The following is a 20,279-nucleotide window of genomic DNA, read 5'->3' on the forward strand; positions in this document are numbered from 1 at the left end:
TGGTTTGAAGATGATGATGGTGGTTGTCATGGTGACGATGGGGTAATGGTGGTGGAGGCTGCGGTGATGATAATGGTGGAGATGGTGGTGGGGGCAGAGAGACAGTGGTGGTGGATGAGGTAGTGTTGGTGGTGGGTGTGACGTCTTGGCAGAGGTGATGGTAGTGATGGTTTTGTCGATGGTGAATGCTGATGGTGATGTGCATTTTCTAATGGAAAAGTGACAATAAATAGGGCTGGGGAGAGCTTTCTCTCTTTGACTTCTCACCAACCGGCCAAATTCAATCAAGTTAAAAATGTGTTATCAGTAATAACCATTGTTGAAATTGAAGGACCCCTTTGTTTGTCTGAGATGACAAAAATAATAGGAAAAATAAGTTTGCTGGACACCACCATAAAAGGTGGTCTGTGTGAAGACCCGTACTCTACCTTAGTACATGGGCTTGACCTCAGTCTTGCTTGTGATCGTATGCTTGTAAAGTCACTTGTTTTATGGAGAAAATAAGTTAACTTGTACTTCTGGTGAGCTCAGGAGGCACTAGTGATAAAGAACCCGCCTGCCAATGCAGGAGATGTAAGAGACACGGGTTTGATCCCTGGGTCAGAAAGATCCCCTGCAGGAGGAAGTGGCAACCCCTTCCAGTATTCTTGCCTGGAGAATCCCATGAACAGGAGCCTAATGGGCTACAGTCCATGGGATTGAAAAGAGTCAGACACGACTGAAGTGATTTAGCACAAGCAATTATATATTAATCATCTTTTGTAATCCACACACCCATACATAATCTCCAAGGAAACATAATCTCCAAAATCATGGATCCCCTTCTTTCCTATTCCACATATATGTATTTTTTTTTATATCAGGGATCAGCAAACTATGACCCATGAACCAAATCCAGTCTACTGCCTATTTTTGTGTGGCCCACAAGCAAAGAATGATTTTTGCATCTTTTAGGGGATCATATGAAAAAATCAAAAGAATACTAATATTCTATGACACATGAAAATGATATGAAATTCAAATGTTAGTGTCCATAAATGAAGTTATGTTGGAACACATCCGCACTCATTCACGGAAATGTCTCTGGGCACTTTTATGCTAGAGGGACACAACTGAGTATTTGTGACAGAGACATATGGTTCCCAAAGCCTGAAATATTTACTACCTGGTCCTGTACTGAGAAAGTTTTCCAACCTCTGTGCTAAACCATGCCCTGGTAAACAGGCTGCCTCTGGAGACCCCGGCATGGCTTTATGTTGTAATCCAACATGAGCCCTGGAGTTTGCCCTGACACTTACTGCTTCTGTCACTTCAACCTCTGAGCTGGAGAAATAGTATTTGCATCATAAATGGGACCAACAGCATTTAAAGATTATTATTACTGAAACAGAGTGGGACCGTACGTTCCTTCCCCACCATGTGCTCAGCCTGATTTTTGTCTATAGTAAAGCTTTAGTCACAGAAGATCTTTAATTGGAGAAATGAGAACATATAGAAGTGAAGCAAAATGGTCAAACAAGACTAAATAATAATAGTTTCGTCATTAAACAAAGTCAAGAACCTTTTGTTTCCCCTTAAGGGCTATAGATAATAACACTCTGAGCCATGTCCATTGAGCTGTCTTGTAGATGCTTAAGCACCCACCAGGTGGAAGGAGTTAACTGCCTGGTGACCAGACTGTAGCCACAACATAAGCTGTTGCAATTGGGCTTCAAATTAGGCCCTGGACTGACCCTGGAACTAAAGATTAAAACAAAAAAGATGACACTGGTCAGACCACTGATGACGAATTTCGAGATGACTGTCAGAGCTGACTGTGCTGTTTCTGCGTGTAGCCCCCTCCCTCTGCCTATACCCCCTGAGACTACCCTTTAGCAGCCCATGCCCACTGATTATCAGTGGTGGACTCAGCCTTTGGATCCGCATCTTTCCTCCCCTCCAACCCACTCCAGTTGCCAGTCTCCAGAATAAAGCAAACTTTTCTTTCTACCAACCTTGCCTCTCAGATATTAGCTCTACAGCAGTGAGCAGCCAGACTCCACTTTTGGTAACATTCCTGTGGAAATGTAGGGCGTAAGATCCTGCCTGATCAAGCTGAACCGAAGCTTTAGCCTTGAGCTTCCTGGTAACTGGATCAAAAAAGGAAAAGCTGGACCAAGGGACAGGTAATTTGGGGTGAGCAGATGTGACTATTATATATTGGATGGATAAACAACAAGATTCTACTGTATAGCACAAGTAACTATATTTAATATCTTGTGATATATCATAATGAGAAAGTATATAAAAAAGAATGTCTATATTGTATAATAGTCATTGCTATATGACAGAGATTGGCCCAGCTTTGTAAATCAATTATGCCTCAATAACAGTTAAGAAAATGAGCTGCTATATACTACAATCTCACTCCTGGGCAAATATCCTGAGAAAAACATGATCTAAAAGGATGCAAACACCCCAGTGTTCATTGCGGCACTGTTTACAGCAGCCAAGACACGGACGCAACCTGAATGTCCACTGACAGAAGGATGGGTAAAGAAGATGCGGCACATATATACTCAGCTATTAAAAAGAATGAAATCATGCCATCTGCAGCAACATGGATGGACCTAGAGATTGTCATACTGAGTGAAGTAAGTCAGACAGACAAGGAGAAATATCATAAGGCATCCCTTATATGTGGAATCTAAAAAGAAATGACACAAACGAACTTACTTACAAAACAGAAAGAAACTCATGGACTTAGAAAATGAAATTATGGTGGCCAGGAGGAAGGATGGAGGTGGGAGGAATAGTTAGGGAGTTTGGGATGGACGCGTGTACACTGCTGTATTTAAAATGGATAACCGACAAGGACCTCCTGTATAGTACGTAGTACAGGAGCTCTGCTCAAAGTCATGTGGCAGCCTGGATGGGAGGGGAGTTCAGGGGAGAATGGATACATGTGTATGTGTGCCTGAGTCCCTTTGCCGGTCACCCACAACTATCACAGCATTGTTAATCGGCTACACCTCAATGTGAAATAAAAAGTTTTAACAAAGGACAAGGTGTTTATGATTCTCATGGTCCCAAAATAATGAAGTTTATCATGCAAAACAGACTACTGCCTGGCCTAACCCCCCGAAAAGAACTATAATTCTATGAGATTTTGTGAAGGGACATGTACAGAGCCTCAGACAATCACTCACCCTTTTTGCAGGAAAGTCTGCTCTCAGGAGAAGCTGAGGTCAAAAAGTCAAAGACATTTGACAAGAGGAGTTCCATGAGCAAAAGTGATGGGAACCAAGTATTAAGTGCTCAAGAATGAATTCCCCAAAAGATAGGTTGTCCATGAGTCTTTGGAAAATGCCTTCATTGTTCTTATCTCCTTCTAAGAATTTTTTTTTTAAGTTCTCTCTCCTCCTTTACATCATCAGGCCCAGGAGACCTCTGTGTTAGTTTGTGGGACCAGGGGGTGGGCCACAAAGAGGAAGAACCCAGCACCCCCATCCTTGAACATTTAACCCAACACACAGGCTTGGCTTGGCTAACGCAGATAAATCATAATGTATTTTCAATTAGTTTGCACTCCTACTAGCTGCTGTCCTAAATAATTAGGAAAACAATTCACATTCTGCCAGGCGCTGATCTGAAGTGTTACCCCTGGGATAATTATCTGTCTGCAGTTCAGTTTCCCTGCTCCTCGCAGGTCAGCCCGGCTGCAGGAGGACACCCAGAGAGCATTAATGAGCTCTCATTGAAGATGTTAAAAAGCTTGTATTGATCTGTTTGTCCAAGAAGGAGATATTTAAGCCTCTCTGCTGAGGGCAGGAGAGACAGCGAACCCTATCAGAGAGCCTTTTAGCAGGACTCGAGCCCCTGCCTCCCCCACCAGCCTCCTCCCAGCAGGACTCTATCCGGAGGTCAGATTTTCAAAACTCACCATGCTGTTTTAGTCTCTGCTCTCCTTGCCACTCTCCCAGTATCTGCATTCCCTGTGTGTGTGTGTGTGTGTGTGTGTGTGCACGTGCGTGTGTGTGAGAGAGAGAGAGGATGAAGAAAGAAGGCAAGTATACACTTGAATGAGTACAAATCCCTAAGCCTGTATCAATATAAATGAAAGAACAAATGAATGAGTGAGCAGACTGGCAAGAATAGAAAGCTCTTTCTTACCCTAAGGTGCCAGCTACCAAACATAGAAGGAAACAAGGAATTAGGCAATCACCAATTGGCAAGCATCATAGTAAAACCTGACCCAGGCACCAGAGGATGATGAAGAAATGATACAGAGCTTCCACGTATCTTACAATGGGATACTTCTCCGTTAGAAGGAGGAAAGGGCACCTTTACAGTGCAGACATCTGGCGGATGCACCTTTAACCAAACGGTCAACAATAATGGGACCAATCACCATCACTTGCCTCTTGACATGGTGTGTCCAGGAGGACATGGAATTGCTTCTGGGGCGTTTCCTGCACAGTTCCTGAACTGAAGCACCAGGAAGCAGCAGACACACTCAAATGAAAGGACATTCTGCAAAATATCTGTCCTGTGCTCCTCACAAACGGCAGGTTCATGACAGGTAAAGGGAGACTGTGAGATGGTTCAGATAAGGGAGACTGAAGAGGCAGGACAGCGAAATCTAGTGTGGATCCCAGATCCAATCCTGGACCTGAAAATCTATTTTGCTATAAAGAACAATACTGAGATAACTGGCAAAATTTGCATCCTATCCGTGAGTTAGATTGTAATGCTATGTTGGTGCTGGATTCCTGGTTTTATTGTTGTACTATGGGGATATAGGAGAGTATCCTTATTTCTAGAAAACACGCATTGACGCATTTACGGGTAAAGGAGAGCACAGTTCACTCTCAAATAACTCAGGAAAACAAATAATATTGAGCGTGTGTGTGTGTGTGTGTATACAAATCTGCCCATTGATTTGCCTGTCTACCTATCCATCAATCCGTAGAGATCGTGGTAAATATTAACTTAGGGAAACTGGTTAAAGAGTATACAGAAATTCTTTTTACTTTTTTTTGCAAGTTTTGTTTCAAATCCAAATGCATTTTTTAATAAAAAAGAAAGGAAAGAGAGATAAAAGGGAAGGAAGGAAGGAGGGGAGGAAGAAAGGAGAGAGGGAGGGAAGAGAGTATAAGGAAGTGAATGAGTAGAAATCGGATTTTTTCTCCAGCAACTCTCATCAAGGGTGGGAAGGACTTCATCAGGAACCAGTCCATGGAGGACCCCGTGGCCTGAGCCCTGACTCTTGGGGTCTTCAGCTCAGCAGTTAGTACATGAGAAGAGCCCTGATTTGGGGGCTAGGACATTAGGAATCTGGCCCCAACCCAGTGGTTAAGAAGCAGTATGACCCAGAGTGAATCCCTAACCTTCTCTGAGTTTGTGGTTGTCCAGTTCTATTGGGCTTGGGGGTTGGACTTTGGAAGTGAAATCTCCATGAAATCACAGGCTTTCTTTTGATCAGAATAACTGAAGGGGCAGGGTAGACGCTTCCTAGGCCAGGTCACTGTGCTAGCTGAAATAAAGAGAGCAAGATAGCTTGGAGAGGTGTTGGGAAGGACATTAAACCCCAGGCTGGAACACCTGGACTTGGCATCCTGACCCCAACAGGTGTCAGTTGTACAGTTTTGGAGAAGTATCACCTCTCCGAGTCTCAATGTCTGCCTCTCTGGAAGGAAGGCGCTGATAGTGGGCTGCACCCATACACTGCATAGTCTTTCACTGAACGACACCTGAACTGGAAGGCCCTGAACTGGAAGGTGGGAGAGGTTGCTCCAGGGACATAAGACAGATGAAAACAGGTTAGAAGTGGTTCAAGCTTTGGAGTCAGGCAGATATGGGTTTGTACCCCTGGATCTGCTATTTGGCTACTTTACTCACTGAAGTTACTTTACTCACTGAAGGGTTTTTCCTGTTGGCTCAGACAGTAAAGAATACACCTGCAATGCAGGAGACACAGGTTCAATCCCTGGGCTGGGAAGATCCCCTGGAGAAGGGAATGACTACCCATTCTAGTATTTTTGCTTGGAAAACTCAATGAATAGAGGAGCCTGGCAGGCTATGGGACATAACTGAGGGACTAACACTTTCACACTTTCACTTTTTCACTCACTGAGCCTCGGTTTCCTTATCTGGAAAGTGAAGACACTACAGTCTGCCTGAGTAGCTGGAGGTTTGAAGACAGTGACAGATACAGATGCTCCGGAATAAACAAGCACTTGGGCAAGTTTCAGTCAAACTGAAAGGAAATCATTCCTGAATACTCGTTGGAAGGACTGATGCTGAAGCTGAAACTCCAATACTTTGGCCACCTGATGCGAAGAACTGACTCATTGGAAAAGACCCTGGTGCTGGGAAAGATTGAAGGCAGGAGAAGGGGATGACAGAGGATGAGATGTTTGGATGGCATCACTGATGCAATGGACATGAGTTTGAGCAAGCTCCAGGAGTTGGTGATGGACAGGGAAGCCTGGAGTGCTGCAGTCCATGGGGTCACAAAGAGTCAGACACGACTGAGCAACTGAACTGAACTGGATAAGTTTCACTTCCTCATCTCCCACTCGCACCCCAGTCTCCTCATACACCCTCAAAACAAGAGATCATCAAATTACTGTATTGGCTGGTTGGTGCTGGAACAATTCCATCTTTGTCCCCTGGTCTTACCTAAGCATCAGATCAGATTCTACTGAAGTGACAACCCGCCCCCTTCCATCTGCCAGCTGAGAATATTTCATGCTAAACTGCTGCTTTTTCTCTCTCAGAAATAAAGACAGCCCCCGCCCCACCCCAATCTCTGCATGCTCAAGGTGGACTCTGAAAGGCACCCGGCTGATGGGTGAAGGGTGTAGGAGCAGGTGAGCCCGGAGGCTCTGAGAACACACCTTTTGTCTCCTGAGAGGTCATGTAGCCGCGGCCCCAATTAAGAGCTTATATCAGAGATCCATCTGCCCAGCTTCAAGATGGCTCTTCATCAGAAAATATATTCTTTTGTCTCTCCCTGCCTGAGTACACAGACCTGTCAAAAGATCAGTGTTAAGGAGCGTGGGACTGCGGGGACCTCAGAAAAAGTGGGAGGGACGTGGTCAGCCCTGGTGGGGATGGCAACTTCAGTGGTAGAACCTAAGGCTAACAAATTAACAATAATGGCAATAATAATAATAATAATAATAAAGCTTTTCTGGATTTAGCTACTACTCAGGGCTGCCAGAAAACCTACCACCAAGAGCATGCGCTTTTGGACGAAACAATAGTTTGAAATCTTTTGAGAGGGACAGTGCCTATCAAATAATGATGCATTATTGATATGGAAATTTTTATATTAACAAATGTGTGCTGGAAATGCTGTGATTTATTATGTTTTTTCTTGGAGGGGAAAAAAAGTAGCTTGCATGTGGCATCAATAATGATATGCTAATGACCTGCTTCCAAATTTAGATTTAAAAAAAAAGTTAATTGGCAAATCTCGGATGGCACTGAGAAGATGGCATTCTTGGTGGCGACCCAGTTTTAAGGTCCAAATGTAACGTTTAGTACATTTAAATTCCAGATTCCAATATAGGATCTTTATAACTAGGATACGGACTTGTTTAGGGGGTTGCAGATTAATTATGCTATTGGATCTGTGGTATCTGGATTTAGAGCATGCTAGTTAGACAGATAGTACCCATCAAATGTTACCTGGGGCCTCCATGTCCCCTTTATCAGTACATATCCATGTGAACACACAGAAAGGAGAGCAGAGGCCAGGTAAACTCTCATTTTTTTTTTTTTTTAATATAGAAGCATCTTCCCTGATGAAAACAAAGGTGAATTGTTTTTGGTATATCATCTAAAATAACTTCTGAACTATATTCATTTTCTCTATAACTTGAAGAAAAGATATTTTCTCAATGAGAGAGGGGATGATATTGGTCCAATAAACTACCAGCAAGGCAGAAATATCGTAAGAGAACTGAATTGGGATTTAAAAAAACAAGAAAAAAAAAGTTGGATAATCAAGAACAATCCCAGAGTCTGCCTCAGATTCATTCTTGTTTCTTTTTGATCTTTCTCATCCCTTCTCTTGTTCACTCTTTCTTTTATTCTCTCTCCCTGCATCCTTTCATTTCTACTGCATGTGTGCCTGCTCAGGTAGTCAGTTGTGTCTGACTCTGTAACCCTAGGGACTGTAGCCCACCAGACTCCTCTGTCCATGGAGTTCTCCAGGCAGGTTGTCATTTCCTCCTCCAGGGGATCTTCCTGAGCCAGGGATTGAACCCACATCTCCTGTGTCTCCTGTATTGGCAGGCAGATTCTTTACCACTAAGCCCCCACTTCTATTACATCTCCCCTAACCCATCTCTCATTGTTTCCTCATTCTCTTTCTACTTTCCTTTTCCTCCCTCCCTGAATCTCCTCTCCCCACATCTCCTCTCCCCTCTTCCTTTATTTCTCTGCATATCAGGATAGTGATACCCTAGGTGATCAGAACAGGGCAGAAGCCAGTCTGAACTAAGCCCCAGGACTTCTGATTAATCCACACAGACATTCAGCAAAGAGAAGCTCTTTCTTTGGTTCTAGATGGACTTTTGATCTCACCAAGTGTCAGAGTTTTGTTTTTTTTTTTTTTTTTTTAGCAGGAAGAAAAGTCCAGTGAAGAAGCCTAGACATTCTGATGTGTCTCTTGGGGATACTGGCTTTGGGCTCCTGATCCAGGATGCAGACCAATGTGTCAGGGAGTGGAGTCCAAAGGTAGCTTCAAAGAGCCTCCTCTGTCCAAGGCTTTTTATTTTTTTTATTTATTTATTTTTTGAACATCTTTCAGAATGTTTTATTTTTTTTATTTTATTTTATTTTTAAACTTTACATAATTGTATTAGTTTTGCCAAATATCAAAATGAATCCGCCACAGGTATACATGTGTTCCCCATCCTGAACCCTCCTCCCTCCTCCCTCCCCATTCCATCCCTCTGGGTCGTCCCAGTGCACCAGCCCCAAGCATCCAGTATCGTGCATCGAACCTGGACTGGCAACTCATTTCATACATGATATTTTACAAGTTTCAATGCCATTCTCCCAAATCTTCCCACCCTCTCCCTCTCTCACAGAGTCCATAAGACTGTTCTATACATCAGTGTCTCTTTTGCTGTCTCGTACACAGGGTTATTGTTACCATCTTTCTAAATTCCATATATATGCGTTTAAATATGGATGGTAGATAACATTAGAAAATTCTAGTGATTGTCTTATTCCCATAAATTTGAAGTTGGATAAAAAAATCAGTTCTCAAAAGCTCCGTTACTTAAAACTATACAAAATTAGACAGTGGCAATGTCTCTAAAGAACCGTATGGTAAACAATAGCTAATGTTTAAGTGCTTTACTATGTGTTAAGCATTTTTAATCTAAACATCAAATAATCCTCTATTCTTCTAGCCCTGCTGTAGATAATTGTCTGAAGGGCACGTTAAAAGCCCGTGGCCTTGCAGGACATTGGTCCTGCTCAAAACATCTACTGAGACACTTGGTTCATCCCAAAAAGTTCTTGCTATTTGCTCCTGGCCAAAATTTCCATAGAGACATTTGATCCATGTCGAAAAGGTCCTTAAAATTTGGCCCTGTCTGGGAAATTTGGTCCATGCCGGAAAAGTCCTTGCAATTTGGTCCTGTCTTAAATATACTTTGAGACATTCGGTCCATGATTCATTAAATAAAGCAAGCACTTAACTTTGTTTAAATTGTATTTACATTATTTTCTTTTAATTCATGGTCAATTTTGAGTTTCACATTTATTTTTGTTCTTCCTTATCATGAAGTTCGGCAGGGTTACTCTTGAATGAATGAATGAGCAATGGCTCTCAGGTACATATCAACCTGATTATTAGCTTTGTATTTGTTATATCTGTTAATATCAATTATACAAATTTGATTTTGTCAACCTCATTATGAAGTTGGTGTCTGTATTTGAGTGTGACTATGAAGACCCCAAGTGATAACTTGTTCATTGCTTTGCTTTTGTCTTTTAACACTTTAAATTGAAGGATGATGTACTATTATCAGCTGCTGATATTTACTGCTTCAGCTTCACTGCATGTCCATCCAGTGACCACTGTTCAATATAGATGCATAAACACTCCAAGTTTCCAGTGGAATCCTTAAACTGTTGGTCTTTTTCTGACTCTGACATACATTCCATGGACATACACTCTCAACGTATTCCATTAGGTTATCTATATTTTCTTCTTTATTCTCTACAAGAAACTCAAAAGTTTCATTTACTTCTTTCAAACACACAGATCAAAGCTCGGACAACATGGATGCACACGTATGAGTGTTACTTTCTGTTGTCATGTATCTGGTGTTAGATCCAAGGAAGATATTTTTGCCACAATGATTGTGAAAAGTGAGACAGGCATCACTTGACTTGTCTTTTCAGTTAGGTCATAAATCTGGCTTCAGTTCAGTTCAGTCGCTCAGTCGTGTCTGACTCTTTACGACCCCATGAATCGCAGCACACCAGGCCCCCCTGTCCATCACCAACTCCCGGAGTTCACTCAGACTCACGTCCATCAAGTCGGTGATGCTATCCAGCCATCTCATCCTCTGTAGTCCCCTTCTCCTCCTGCCCCCAATCCCTCCCAGCATCAGAGTCTTTTCCAATAAGTCAACTCTTCGCATGAGGTGGCCAAAGTACTGGAGTTTCAGCTTTAGTATAGCCTAAAGCAGCAGCAATACTACACCAGGTAGGACTTCCCAGCTAGTGCTGGTGGTAAAGAACCTGTCTGCCAATGCAGGAGACACAAGAGATGCTGGTTCAATCCCTGGGTCAGGAGGAGCTCCGTGGCAACCCACTCCTGTATTCCTGCCTTGGAGAATCCTATGGACAGAGGTGCCTGCAGGCTATAGTACATAGGGTCACAAAGATTTGGACATGGCTGGAGCAACTTAGCATGCACATGTACATATATGGGACATGACACTGATTTAGCAAACTCCACAGGCAGGACTGGACTTCAAAATACCTTCCAGTTGTATGGATTGTTAGTCCCATTTTATAGCAAAAAAAAACAAACTGAGGCTCAGAGAAGTGACAATGACTTTTCCATGGCCATTAGGTCTAAAGCAGAAAGAAAGGCAGAAACAGTCTGTGTGTAACCAAATCTTGTTCAGTCACTAAGTTGTGTCTGACTCTTTGCAACCCTATGGACTACAGTGTGCCAGGCTTCCGCGCCCTTCACTCTCTCCTGGAATTTGCCCAAACTCATGTCTGCTGATTCCCTGATGCTATCCTATCATCTCATCCTCTGCCACCCTCTTCTCCTTTTACCTCCAATCTTTCCTAGCATCAGTGTCTTTTCCAATGAGTCAGCTCTTTGCATCAGGTGGCTGAAGTTTTGGTGCCCAAAAGTATTTCTTTCTCTATTACCTCCCAGCTGTCTGTCCTGAGTCTATGGACCCTGGAGCCCTAGGTGAGAACCTTCTCCAGCCCCAGCACTTCTGATCCATTCTACAGGTTAGTGCCTTTCCTGAAAGCTTGCCATCATCCTTATGCAGCTAGCCACATCCCCTCCTCACTGGGCTTACTCCTATCTATGCTTCTGATTTCAGCTTAGAAAATTCATCTTCCCAGAAGCCTGCCTTGACACTGAAAATCCAAATTTGGTGCCCTTTCTCTGTCTCTCATGACATCTGGTATCTCTCCACCCACAAAAATGAGAATTTAACAACAGTCTAGCTCCATGTCATCTTTTTACCTGCCTGTCTTCCTCATTTGGAATGTGAACAATTTGAAGTCAGGAATATTGTTCTCTTAATAAGTTTTGATCAGCAAAATTCAGACACTATTGTCCTAGGCAGAACCTACTGGACTCAGTCTCTGCTTCTATAGAATTTACATGCTCAAGGCTGGGAGGATAAACAGATTGAGATCTCACATTACTGAATCTCTAGGCACAATTCCTGGCACATTAGAAGTGATCAATAGGTGCTTTTTGAATGAATGGATAAACAAATAAAATAGCATATGTGTAAAGTGACTGGCTTCTATAAAGCAAAGTAATGTATTACCTTTGTATGTAAACTATTTAATACATGGGAATTATTTTTCTGCTTCCTGATGAGGAAACTCAGGTGGAGGTGAATGAGTGCTCGGAGGAAGCAGGCAGAGAAGCCAAGACCAGATGTTGAACTCCAAGTTCTGCATTGATACCTACCCCTCATGCATGTGGGCTAAGGCACTTCGGTCAAGTCCACTTTCTTGGTGGACTTGACTGTGGTCCACCAGGCTCCTCTGTCCATGGGATTCTCCAGGTAAGAATACTGGAGTGGGTTGCTGTGCCCTCCTCCAGGGGATCTTCCCAATGCAGGGATCAAACCCACATCTCTTATGTCTCCTGCATTGGCAGGTGGGTTCTTTACCACTAGCACCACCTGGAAACCTACCCCTCACCTCTTGCCTAAGCAGCCAGTTTGGCTTCCAGAGCTAATAAGACAAAAGGTCTTATTATTTACATCACAAGCTTGTGTCCTTGCTAAGTGCTTTCTGGTGATTTACTGGAGTGTTGATGAAGCAAACAAGGGAAATGACAAGGTACTTTTTTTCTTAATTTATTTTACTGTCTGCATCTTGGTTTCCTGGTAGGCAGCTCCAAAGATCCATTTGTCTGTCATCATGCACTAGATGTTGGAGAAATGAGGCTCTCCCCACCCAGGGCCACTGAGAATTGAGAGGAAACGAGGGCGGGGCAGTGGACATGTAGATCAGTGGTTTGTGGAGCAGGGGAACCAGGGAAAGGAAGGGGGAAGAGGTGATGGCACCAGCTGGCGAAGTGGCAACAACATGAGGAGTAGCTCCCCTGCCACTGTGCAAAGCAGGAAGTCATGGCAGAGGGAGAGGGCACACGTCCTGGGCTGAGAGGCACATAGAACGTGTGCTTCCCTTGCTCACAGCTTGATATCCAGAGAGGCATCAGGTGCATGCTGCTGCACGACTTTCAGCATCCTGGATTCTAGTTCACAAGCAACTGCTTCCTGACCCTGCCATTGTGGGCAGGTCACTGAATTTGTCTGTACCTATGTACCTATGCATTAGGCTTCCCTGTGCATACAAAAGGGATAAAAGTGCCTACTTCAGAAGGTCACTAGGATATTAAATGACCTATTTCTGCATCAATGCCCAGTGGTCCTCTACTGTCCAATGAGAAAAAGCATTCGTCATCTCCCTCCCCACATTTTACTCCCTCTGGCCCTCAACATTCAGACCTATGATATCCAATTAATAGCCAGTGGCATCATAGAGTTATTGACAACCTGAACACAGCTAGTCTGAAAAGAAATGCTCCATATGTGTAAAATTTTGCCTGTTGATGTTGGAGGCACAAGAGAAGCAGGTTCAGTCCCTAGGTTGGGAAGATACCCTAGAGAAGGAAATGGCAACCCACTCCAGTATTCTTGCCTGGAAAATCCCATGGACAGAGGAGCCTGATGGGCTACAGTTCACGGGGTCATAAAGAGTCAGAGACCACTGAGTGACTGAGCATGCACCCACACATATGTGTCAAATTCACACACTGGCACTTGAAGTTTTAGTACAAAGAAAATAATATAAATTACCTTATCAATATATTTTACATTGATTACATGCTAAAATAATAATACTGCAGATATAGTAGGTTAAAGAAAAAATGTTGTCCCTCAGGATATAAAACCCTAACTTCTATGCTTGCTTCCAAACTTAAACTCTGGTAGCCTGTGGGATTACTTTCATTTATGCATTGGGTTTCTGATCAATGTGCATATTGATCTTGCTTTTGATTATTGCCATGTGCTGCCTACTTTTCTCTTTTACTAATCTATCTATCCCACTCTATGTTTTGAGGTTGGGTAGGTAAACTCCAGAAAATGGTGAAGGACAGGGAGACCTGGTGTGCAGCAATTTGTGGGGTTGCAAAGAGCCGTGCATGACTTGGCAACTGAACAGCAACATCAGGTAAACTCAGCTTCAAAGTGTGAATGCACCCTAATATTTTCCCTGAAATCAGCATGGCCTTTACTGTGGAGCCAAGGCTTTTGGACCTAGGGAGAAGCTACACCTTTTGGTAAATAATATATGGAGACAGTGTAGATGAATATTAACTGTGAAAGGTGTGCATTATTTATTTATGGTTCAAGGTGACAGGGTTAAGCCTGATAACATCCTTTTAGTAGTATTAGGCTGTGATAAAGCACTTGCTACTTCTGTCCCTTTATCTGACATCCCAGGAGCTCACTGCCAGCACTTAGGGTCCAAGCAGAGGCTCCAGCAAGGACACGGGTGCTTAGATCAAACACATTTGAACATTTACAATTGGGATGGCCTGGGAAATTTTCCCTCTGACTGCCTCACTCACACCCCCTTTGTTTTTTCTAGTGCTGAAGGATAATTAAAGAGTTATGGTAATGATAGACAATGAATATCTGTTATGTGAATGGATATTTGAAAAAAAATAAGTAAATAGATTAAATTTATGGATGAATAAATGAATTGGTGAATAAATGAATGAGTAAGTGAACCAATTAACTTCTGAATAATTTGATGGATGGATGGATGGATGGATCGATGGATGAACAAGTAAAATATCAAATGCATACTTCTTTTTGTATAACTGGATGGATAAATGAAAGAATGGCTAGTTGGTTAGTAGGATGGAAGGATGATGGATGAAGGAATATGAATGAATGAGTGACTTGATGAATAGATGAATGGATTGATGGACAGATAGATAGATGTGTGGATGGATGCATGGATGGATGGTTGGATGGATGGATGGATGGATGGGTAAATGGATGACTGGATAGATGAGTTCAGCACAATGTTTAAGTGAAGGTTTTTTTGGTGTTTTTTACCTAATGTGTCTACTTTCTCCACTCTTGACATTCCTTTCATCCTCTGCTGTGCTTTTTTCTATTATTATTGTTTCTGTTGTTGTTTTAGTTGCCAAGTCATGTCTGACTCCTCCGCGAATCCATGGTCTGTAGCCTGCAGGCTCCTCTGCCCATGGGATTTCCCAGGCAAGAATACTGGAGTGGGTTGCCATTTCCTTCTCCAGGGATCTTTCTGACCCAGAAACTGATCCCATGTCTCCTACATTGGCAGGCAGATTCTTTACCACTAAGTCACCTGGGAAGCCCAGTTTTTAGTAATTACTAATATTGAGTATAGGATATAATTTACTTACTATGTTTTTAAATATCTTCTCCACTAGAGCATGAACTTCAGGATAACAGGGAATGTTCTCTGCTTTATGTACTACTACACCCCTGTAGCCCTTACTAGTGATAGTGCAAGGGGCTCTAGAGGTCAAAGGGGGCCTCACTGTACTGAGGACGTTGTTCTGAAAGCCACGAGAGCACAGGGTGACGCACGTCATGAGATAGCAGCGGGGGAAGGGGGGCACCTGTCCCCATCTCCCCATCTCTCTGGGATGGTGAGGAGGCTTTCTAAAGGAAAGGCCATCTGAGCCAACATCTCAAGGACTGATAAGAAGGCAGGAGGTGGTGTTGTTGGCTGAGGTTCTGGTATGTGCAAAAATTTAGGGGTTGAAAGGAGGTTGAGTTTAAAGAAGAGGTTGGAAGGATGGCAAGAATCAAGTAAAAGAGTTGTGTATGGACAGAAATCACAGCATAACAAGTCCTATACTACATGTTGGAGTTTGGATTATGTCTTATTTGCAAGATTTCCATGCAGTAGAGTGATGGACCCAGGTATCATACATCCAGGTTCAAGGAGAGTCCAACTCATGGCCTTTGCAGTCTATATAGTAAGGTCTGCCTGAGTCACATCAAAGGGATTTGGACCACCAAGCTTTTCAGTGGGGAGTAGATTTTGATGTCTGTTATCCCTGTATCTTCAGTTAATTACTCATATGCTAAGGTATAATGAAAAATGATGATTTATTTAGTCTTAATCCTTAGTTCCTGGTGTTCTCAGTTCATCTCCTAAAACAACTGGAATGTCCTAAGTAACAGGGCACTATCTTTCTGTCATTAGCAAGAAACCCTTCCTGTCAGATCTGAATTTATGCAAAAGACATGACTAAGACTGGGGGTCCCTAGATGGTCTTTAGGGAAAAGGTATATATATATATATATATATATATATATATATTTTTTTTTTTTTTTTTTATAAAAGGGACAAATATGGCTACTCCCAGTTAGCTTTCCTTCTTTCCACTTTGAATATAGACATGATGTTGGTTCTAAGAAAGTAGTTTATAACTGGAGAGCAGCAGTTGATATACTTATAATGGAATAGCATAGCAGAAGGATACAACGAATCTGAGTGTTAAATGGTATCGTGAAGCTGCTACTATTCCAGCCTTTCCCTGCTTACATCTAGAAATTTAAGGTGAAAATAGCAACCTCCTAATTGCTTAATTGAATAATTATTGGATTTTCATAATCTACAGAATCCTTTTCTGATACAGTAGAATTCCAGCTTGCTCACTCTTTTTGGTATATGCCTGAGGGATTTAATATTCCCTGAATGGTTTATAGCCCCTAACACTTTTAAAAACTGTTTGTTTTGGGACTTCCCCAGTGGTCCAGTGGTTAAGATCTCACCTTCCTATGCCTGGTGTGTGATTTCAATCCCTGGTCAGGGAACTAAGATCCCACACGCCTCAGGGCCCAAGATCCAAACACATAAAACAGAAGCAATATTGTAACAAATTCAGTGAAGACTTTAAAAACTGTCCACACAAGAAAACAATCTTTAAAAAATTGTTAAAATGGGCAATATATTAATTGATTTATCTATCCAAAAAATATTGACTGTGTCAGTCCAATGTTTTAAGTGTTTGGGGCTTATCAGGAAATGAACTGGACCGAGATCCTTCTCCTTGTGAGGATTAAGGCCCACCTATTCCCTCCCGTCTATGCACTTCAGAGATCTTCACTGGAGTGTGTCCAGCACGTAAGTATTCTTCCTCACATGTTTCTCAGTGTCCATGCCAGGATCACCATCAATTTCCTCCAGCAGAGGCTGACCCAGGGAATGTCACTGAGACCATCATCAATCACAATTTAAAAAACACACAGGACATAGAAAGCACAAATGTTTTGCATTTTCAATCACTGACATGGCTATCTTGATATCATCCTGAAAACAGAAAAAACGTGGACTCACATGACCAGCTTTCCCTTCTGCAACCCCTTCTGCTCTGGACACAAGAAGGCAAGGTCTGTTATCACAGAGGAGGGCTTAGAAAACATCAGGGTTTATCTTCACCGCTGTAGCATTTCAACAAATTCTTTTTGGCCTTTAAATACGACTTTGGGAATTCTCCTACATCTTGCCGCCTTGTCTTTCTTGGATGACAATGTCTCCTTATTCCACTGTATTATTTTTTGTTCATTTCCTTGCAGCCTGCTGTGGATCTTAAAATATTTTTAGGATTGTGGGGAGATGCTCAAAGTTTGGATGTGTGTGAGGCAGACAGTCATATTTATCAGTGCCTTTTCTGACTTGGAAAGAAAAAAAAAAGGTCTACATCTAAATTTAGTGAGGAGAAAATATCCTAAGTTGGGGCCTTTCCTGAAAGAGAGAGAGAGAAAAAAAAAAATTTCATCTTTTAATATTATAAATATGTCTTCTCAGATGAGAATTGTTAGTGTCATTTGAAAGTAGTAAGATTCAAAGTTGCAGTAAAAGCAAAACTTCTGTAATAAGAAAAAAAAAGAGCAGAATCTATAAATGGTTTCATTCAAAGGGCTGTTTTTAATGTTGCTGTGGTGACAGATTAAGAAGGAGAAACTTGAACCAGACCTTTGACCAGTTGTGGGGTCAGGGGTTGCCTCTGTCTGTGTTCGGGCTCCTCTGACAACTTCCTGTATAATTTGACTATTATTTGCGTGTCTGGGCACTGTCTGACCCTGGAGTCTGGAAAAATGAGAAAGGCAGCCTGCATTTCCATGCCATATGGGCTGCAGCGAGGGAGGGAGCGTTTAATCAGATTTGGGTGGGAAACATCGTTTGATCCCAGGTTAGAGGAAGAAGCGTGCATGGGCTTTCCAACAGACTGGGGGAGGAAGGGTCAGATGACAGACATGGCCATGATTTAGGGCACATGGCCCCCGCCAGACGCTGGTGTGGCTGCAACTACATTTTAAATTTGGAAGCAGATCAATTATGAGAGAAGGGAAGAGAGGTGCTGGTGGCATTTCAAACTGCAAGTGGACTTCTGCCATGAAAGTCCAGAAAAACTAAATTTTCAAAATCCAATAAATGCATTTCTAACACAAACTTAAATAACAAGAAAATGGGCCCTTTGGGCAGGAATAAAGAACTTTTTTTTTTTTAAAAAAAGTAGGTATATATATGGGCTTCCCTGGTGTCTTAGATGGTAGAGAATCTGTCTGCAACAGGAGATGTGGGTTCGATCCCTGGGTGGGAAATATCCCCTAGAGAAGGAAATGGCAACCCAGTCCAGGATACTTGCCTTAAGAATCCCATGGACAGAGGAGGCTGGTGGGCTACAGTGTGACTCTTTGGATTACAAAGAGTGTGACACGATGGACCAACTAACACATATATATGTATCTGTGTGTGTGTGTGTGTGTGTGTGTGTATATATATATATATGTATACAATATATGATTTACTTACTTAAAATATAACAAATGTATTTCTCTACTTAGGGGACTTAATACAAGAAAATTGTATAATAGTACATCCAAGTTTCTGAGCAGCATGAAATAGTTTACATGGCCATGCAAAGTTCTTAAAATGTTAGCAAAGGTAAAGTCTTAACTTTCTAACCTGTAAGATGTTATCATGTTAAACGATATACTCACAGATTTGATAAGCCCTGGGTTTTATTAAGAAAATTCCCAGGACCAGTGACCTCACTTGTTACAAAGGATCAAGTGCCCTCATCTTCTTGACACCCATCGCAGCCTCCTGAGATGGATGGCAATGGTGGAGAGTCCAGGGAGGGTCTCAGATGGCACCCGCTCACCTTTGGATTCATAGAGATAGACTCTCAACAGCAATCAGTAGCCATGTCTGGGGGTTGGAGCCAAGAACTTGGGCATTACTTCAACAAACAGAGTGAAGGTACGATGAGTGAAAACCAATTGGTCTTAAAAGTCTGTAAGGGAGTAGGGAGCAAGGCAGGACCAGCTCAGGGCATGGTCAAGAGGCAGAGGTCTTTTTAGAGAGTGGGTTATAAATGCCTGAGCTGAGCCTGGAAGGAGGGGGAGATTTAGGGAAGAGAGAAGAAGGGAAGATGAAGAGGAGCAAAAGGACCATGGAGTTCAGAGCTAGGTCAGACTTTTCAGATATCACCATACTTGACTCTTTTCACTTTACAGACAAGGAAACTGGTGGGGCTTCCCAAGTGGTACTAGTGGTAAAGAATTTGCCTGCCAGTGCAGGAGACACAAGATGAGGGTTGGGTCCCTGGGTAGGGAAGATCCTCTAGAGAAGGAAATGGCATCCCACTCCAGTATTCTGGCCTTGGAAATCCCATAGACAGAGGAGCCTGGCAGGTTACAGTCCCTGGAGCTGCAAAGAGTTGGACACGACTGCTCTACGGAGCACCTGAAACTGGGTGGGGACAGAGCTCAGTAAGTTGGCCCTAACTTACTAACATCTGATTAGGTAAAAGCAGACCTGCATTCAGTCCCAGTGATGTGGCACCTGAAGTGTCAGACCTCAAGGTCACCCTGAAAGCAAGGACCCCAAGTCCCATGCTTTTTCTGCTTCAAGTGCAGAAGGAGAAAGCATCTAATTTCTACATGTTAAAAGATCCTCAGGCTTTAGATATATGAGTAAGTTTTAAGGTTTAGTGAGTTCATAAAAAGATAAAGGATCATAATCAGGGAGGTTTTGTTCTTAAGTTCCCTCTGACCAAAACTAGGATCTTAGCAAAAAAAGACTTCTTTTCCTCTTCTAAGAACTATACTGCAAAACACTTTAGTTAATAGATCAGAGCTATTCTATTAAAATATATCTTCTGGCTACTTTTTTTTTTTAATTTTATGCCTGTGTGTTTTAGTCATTTTAGTCCTGCCTGACTCTTTGTGACCCTAAAGACTGTAACCTGCCAGGAAACCTCTGTCCCTGGGATTTCCCAGGCAAGGATACTGGAGTGGGCTGCTGTGCCCTCCTCCAGTGGGTGCTCCTGACCCAGGAATGGAACCCATGTCTCCTGTGTCTCCTACACTACAGGCGGATTCTTTACCACTGAGCCACCTGGGAAGCCCCTAGGGAGGACATTTATTATGAAACATATTTCATAGAAACGGACACCACTTACGGAG

This window comes from Bubalus kerabau, chromosome 19, assembly GCF_029407905.1.
Source record: "Bubalus kerabau isolate K-KA32 ecotype Philippines breed swamp buffalo chromosome 19, PCC_UOA_SB_1v2, whole genome shotgun sequence".
NCBI lineage: Eukaryota > Metazoa > Chordata > Mammalia > Artiodactyla > Bovidae > Bubalus > Bubalus kerabau.